This window comes from Schistocerca gregaria, unplaced genomic scaffold (genome assembly GCF_023897955.1).
Source record: "Schistocerca gregaria isolate iqSchGreg1 unplaced genomic scaffold, iqSchGreg1.2 ptg000077l, whole genome shotgun sequence".
Classification (NCBI taxonomy): Eukaryota; Metazoa; Arthropoda; class Insecta; order Orthoptera; family Acrididae; genus Schistocerca; species Schistocerca gregaria.
This window is the reverse complement of record NW_026061710.1, coordinates 9,168,770-9,175,278: the sequence shown is the minus strand read 5'-3', so window position 1 is coordinate 9,175,278 and position 6,509 is coordinate 9,168,770. Positions and strand designations below refer to the sequence as shown.

Below are 6,509 nucleotides of genomic sequence, written 5' to 3'. Positions count from 1 at the left end.
GACGCGCAACTGATTTCCAAAATTCATCTTTTTCCTGTGAGGATGGAACTTACGACCCCTGGTTTATTAAACCAGTGTTCTACCACTGAGCTAAAGAGGCGCGGCCTAGCGGTACTCTTGGGTACTTCGTCCTTACGGTCGTCTGCATCATCAGACTTTAGCTGACAACACTTCATATTACCGGCTAATATTTGCAGCTATGGCGACAAATTACTGCTTGGCTACACATCTGACACGTAACCGATGTGCTCTCCAAACCACAACACTTGCATTTCAGAACATGTCTTTCACACATGTCTACAAAATCACCTTCACCTTCAAATACAGTTTCCTTGCGACTGACAGAGACGTAGGCAAAGTTTAAAGTTGCTATTTCCATTAAATCTCGTTAATCAGAAAAACGGTAATTTACACCTGCAGCGGAACAAAATTCCGTTTCGCCCAGCGTCTGGCTCGAACCCACGACCCTGGGATTAAGAGTCTGACGCTCTACCGACTGAGCTAGCCGGCTACCTCTGTGAATACTTGCCAGGTAGCACGTCACACAGTACTCGTTTGGGTTGGGTGGTCCCATACAGAATCTCTCCATGCTGCCTAATGTTTTCCTAACGTCACACTCGTCACGTACTTCACTTTTATGTCATAATCATTTCTGAGAGGTAAAGAAATTGCATGACAACATGCAGAGCTAGTGGCGTCAAAATTAACACACATACTTTATGTGACTCAAAAGCCGAACGAGTTACTTTCCGACGTTGTTTTAGATGTGCAAGTGATAGTCAAAACTCGCTGTGTCGGCACTCTGCCGACCATTTCGCTAGTTAACACCGGTCTTGTTGTGTGTGTTTCAAGCTCAAGAGCATCTCCAAGCAAAAAATGGTCAACAGCAACATTCAGACGGTTTCGCACTGCTCAATTGCTACATTAAAACGGTATGTTTCTTTTTCAGAACTGGAAAAACACAAGCGTGACAGCATTCGAACCTGTAATCTTCAGATCCGAAGTCCGACGCCTTATCCATTAGGCCACACGGTCACTGACGACCAACATTTACATGTATACGACTCATCTCGAAACGCTCACACCCCTGAGGATTTGTGTTTTCGTTCTACACAGCCGCTGCCCCTTGCTCTTTCCCACCCATTCGTTACATTCAACCTCTGACGTGACCGACCAAATATAGACTGAGAAACAAGACCACACACTTTGTGCATTCGGAATCGAAGGCAGGGCGCCCCTCGCCGCATTTGCTACGATTGCCATTTGCTACTTCTGCAGAAGCGGCGGCGGCGACGACGACGACGACGACGACGACGACGAATATCGCGAGAGGCTCTGAGATATGTGAGAAATACATCTATAAAATGTAATTCAGACTGCCTCGTCCCACCTTATGCTGTACCGCTTTGGCAAATGCTTTATCTGCGCCATTCGCCTTAATCGCATCTGAGAGTAATTCTTAAAAAAACGCCTGTCGCTAATTGTTCGTCATCACAGGTACTGTTTGCTATACGGCCACGACGCGCAACTGATTTCCAAAATTCATCTTTTTCCTGTGAGGATGGAACTTACGACCCCTGGTTTATTAGACCAGTGCTCTACCACTGAGCTAAAGAGGCGCGGCCTAGCGGTGCTCTTGGGTACTTCGTCCTTACGGTCGTCTGCATCATCAGACTTTAGCTGACAACACTTCATATTACCGGCTAATATTTGCAGCTATGGCGACAAATTACTGCTTGGCTACACATCTGACACGTAACCGATGTGCTCTCCAAACCACAACACTTGCATTTCAGAACATGTCTTTCACACATGTCTACAAAATCACCTTCACCTTCAAATACAGTTTCCTTGCGACTGACAGAGACGTAGGCAAAGTTTAAAGTTGCTATTTCCATTAAATCTCGTTAATCAGAAAAACGGTAATTTACATCTGCAGCGGAACAAAATTCTGTCCCGCCCAGCGTCTGGCTCGAACCCACGACCCTGGGATTAAGAGTCTGACGCTCTACCGACTGAGCTAGCCAGCTACCTCTGTGAATACTTGCCAGGTAGCATGTCACACAGTACTCGTTTGGGTTGGGTGGTCCCATAAAGAATCTCTCCATGCTGCCTAATGTTTTCCTAACGTCACACTCGTCACGTACTTCACTTTTATGTCATAATCATTTCTGAGAGGCAAAGAAATTGCATGACAACAAGCAGAGCTAGTGGCATCAAAATTAACACACATACTTTATGTGACTCAAAAGCCGAACGAGTTACTTTCCGACGTTGTTTTAGATGTGCAAGTGATAGTCAAAACTCGCTGTGTCGGCACTCTGCCGACCATTTCGCTAGTTAACACCGGTCTTGTTGTGTGTGTTTCAAGCTCAAGAGCATCTCCAAGCAAAAAATGGTCAACAGCAACATTCAGACGGTTTCGCACTGCTCAATTGCTACATTAAAACGGTATGTTTCTTTTTCAGAACTGGAAAAACACAAGCGTGACAGCCCTCTAACCTGTAATCTTCAGATCCGAAGTCCGACGCCTTATCCATTAGGCCACACGGTCACTGACGACCAACATTTACACGTATACGACTCATCTCGAAACGCTCACACCCCTGAGGATTTGTGTTTTCGTTCTACACAGCCGCTGCCCCTTGCTCTTTCCCACCCATTCGTTACATTCAACCTCTGACGTGACCGACCAAATATAGACTGAGAAACAAGACCACACACTTTGTGCATTCGGAATCGAAGGCAGGGCACCCTCGCCGCATTTGCTACGATTGCCATTTGCTACTTCTGCAGAAGCGGCGGCGGCGGCGGCGGCGGCGACGACGACGACGACGACGACGACGACGAATATCGCGAGAGGCTCTGAGATATGTGAGAAATACATCTATAAAATGTAATTCAGACTGCCTCGTCCCACCTTATGCTGTACCGCTTTGGCAAATGCTTTATCTGCGCCATTCGCCTTAATCGCATCTGAGAGTAATTCTTAAAAAAACGCCTGTCGCTAATTGTTCGTCATCACAGGTACTGTTTGCTATACGGCCACGACGCGCAACTGATTTCCAAAATTCATCTTTCTCCTGTGAGGATGGAACTTACGACCCCTGGTTTATTAGACCAGTGCTCTACCACTGAGCTAAAGAGGCGCGGCCTAGCGGTACTCTTGGGTACTTCGTCCTTACGGTCGTCTGCATCATCAGACTTTAGCTGACAACACTTCATATTACCGGCTAATATTTGCAGCTATGGCGACAAATTACTGCTTGGCTACACATCTGACACGTAACCGATGTGCTCTCCAAACCACAACACTTGCATTTCAGAACATGTCTTTCACACATGTCTACAAAATCACCTTCACCTTCAAATACAGTTTCCTTGCGACTGACAGAGACGTAGGCAAAGTTTAAAGTTGCTATTTCCATTAAATCTCGTTAATCAGAAAAACGGTAATTTACACCTGCAGCGGAACAAAATTATGTCCCGCCCAGCGTCTGGCTCGAACCCACGACCCTGGGATTAAGAGTCTGACGCTCTACCGACTGAGCTAGCCAGCTACCTCTGTGAATACTTGCCAGGTAGCATGTCACACAGTACTCGTTTGGGTTGGGTGGTCCCATACAGAATCTCTCCATGCTGCCTAAAGTTTTCCTAACGTCACACTCGTCACGTACTTCACTTTTATGTCATAATCATTTCTGAGAGGCAAAGAAATTGCATGACAACAAGCAGAGCTAGTGGCATCAAAATTAACACACATACTTTATGTGACTCAAAAGCCGAACGAGTTACTTTCCGACGTTGTTTTAGATGTGCAAGTGATAGTCAAAACTCGCTGTGTCGGCACTCTGCCGACCATTTCGCTAGTTAACACCGGTCTTGTTGTGTGTGTTTCAAGCTCAAGAGCATCTCCAAGCAAAAAATGGTCAACAGCAACATTCAGACGGTTTCGCACTGCTCAATTGCTACATTAAAACGGTATGTTTCTTTTTCAGAACTGGAAAAACACAAGCGTGACAGCCCTCTAACCTGTATTCTTCAGATCCGAAGTCCGACGCCTTATCCATTAGGCCACACGGTCACTGACGACCAACATTTACATGTATACGACTCATCTCGAAACGCTCACACCCCTGAGGATTTGTGTTTTCGTTCTACACAGCCGCTGCCCCTTGCTCTTTCCCACCCATTCGTTACATTCAACCTCTGACGAGACCGACCAAATATAGACTGAGAAACAAGACCACACACTTTGTGCATTCGGAATCGAAGGCAGGGCGCCCCTCGCCGCATTTGCTACGATGGCCATTTGCTACTTCTGCAGAAGTGGCGGCGACGACGACGAAGATCGCGAGAGGCTCTGAGATATGTGAGAAATACATCTATAAAATGTAATTCAGACTGCCTCGTCCCACCTTATGCTGTACCGCTTTAGGCAACTGCTTTATCTGCGCCATTCGCCTTAATCACATCTGAGATTAAATCTTAAAAAAACGCCTGTCGCTAATTGTTCGTCATCACAAGTACTGTTTGCTATACGGCCACGACGCGCAACTGATTTCCGAAATTCATCTTTCTCCTGTGAGGATGGAACTTACGACCGCTGCTTTATTAGACCAGTGCTCTACCACTGAGCTAAAGAGGCGCGGCCTAGCGGTACTCTTGGGTACTTCGTCCTTACGGTCGTCTGCATCATCAGACTTTAGCTGACAACACTTCATATTACCGGCTAATATTTGCAGCTATGGCGACAAATTACTGCTTGGCTACACATCTGACACGTAACCGATGTGCTCTCCAAACCACAACACTTGCATTTCAGAACATGTCTTTCACACATGTCTACAAAATCATCTACACCTTCAAATACAGTTTCCTTGCGACTGACAGAGACGTAGGCAAAGTTTAAAGTTGCTATTTCCATTAAATCTCGTTAATCAGAAAAACGGTAATTTACACCTGCAGCGGAACAAAATTCCGTTCCGCCCAGTGTCTGGCTCGAACCCACGACCCTGGGATTAAGAGTCTGACGCTCTACCGACTGAGCTAGCCGGCTACCTCGGTGAATACCTGCCGGGTAGCACGTCACACAGTACTCGTTTGGGTTGGGTGGTCCCATACAGAATCTCTCCATGCTGCCTAATGTTTTCCTAACGTCACACTCGTCACGTACTTCACTTTTATGTCATAATCATTTCTGAGAGGTAAAGAAATTGCATGACAACAAGCAGAGCTAGTGGCGTCAAAATTAACACACATACTTTATGTGACTCAAAAGCCGAACGAGTTACATTCCGACGTTCTTTTAGATGTGCAAGTGATAGTCAAAACTCGCTGTGTCGGCAATCTGCCGACCATTTCGCTAGTTAACACCGGTCTTGTTGTGTGTGTTTCAAGCTCAAGAGCATCTCCAAGCAAAAAATGGTCAACAGCAACATTCAGACGGTTTCGTACTGCTCAATTGCTACATTAAAACGTAATGTTTCTTTTTCAGAACTGGAAAAACACAAGCGTGACAGCATTCGAACCTGTAATCTTCAGATCCGAAGTCCGACGCCTTATCCATTAGGCCACACGGTCACTGACGACCAAATTACATGTATACGACTCATCTCGAAACGCACACACCCCTGAGGATTTGTGTTTTCGTTCTACACACCCGCTGCCCCTTGCTCTTTCCCACCCATTCGTTACATTCAACCTCTGACGTGACCGACCAAATATAGACTGAGAAACAAGACCACACACTTTGTGCATTCGGAATCGAAGGCAGGGCGCCCCTCGCCGCATTTGCTACGATTGCCATTTGCTACTTCTGCAGAAGCGGCGGCGGCGACGACGACGACGACGAATATCGCGAGAGGCTCTGAGATATGTGAGAAATACATCTATAAAATGTAATTCAGACTGCCTCGTCCCACCTTATGCTGTACCGCTTTGGCAAATGCTTTATCTGCGCCATTCGCCTTAATCGCATCTGAGAGTAATTCTTAAAAAAACGCCTGTCGTAAATTGTTCGTCATCACAGGTACTGTTTGCTATACGGCCACGACGGGCAACTGATTTCCAAAATTCATCTTTCTCCTGTGAGGATGGAACTTACGACCACTGGTTTATTAGACCAGTGCTCTACCACTGAGCTAAAGAGGCGCGGCCTAGCGGTACTCTTGGGTACTTCGTCCTTACGGTCGTCTGCATCATCAGACTTTAGCTGACAACACTTCATATTACCGGCTAATATTTGCAGCTATGGCGACAAATTACTGCTTGGCTACACATCTGACACGTAACCGATGTGCTCTCCAAACCACAACACTTGCATTTCAGAACATGTCTTTCACACATGTCTACAAAATAACCTTCACCTTCAAATACAGTTTCCTTGCGACTGACAGAGACGGAGGCAAAGTTTAAAGTTGCTATTTCCATTAAATCTCGTTAATCAGAAAAACGGTAATTTACACCTGCAGTGGAACAAAATTCCGTTCCGCCCAGTGTCTGGCTCG

At 46.1% G+C, this 6,509-nt stretch overlaps 1 non-coding gene across 1 annotated transcript; it reads right to left on the bottom strand.

Moving 5' to 3' along the window:
- Positions 1-6,081: 6,081 nt before the first annotated feature.
- On the bottom strand, positions 6,082-6,153 carry Trnai-aau (transfer RNA isoleucine (anticodon AAU)). Its single transcript has one exon. It is a non-coding gene; the product is annotated as a tRNA-Ile (tRNA).
- Between the last annotated feature and the right edge of the window lie 356 nt (positions 6,154-6,509).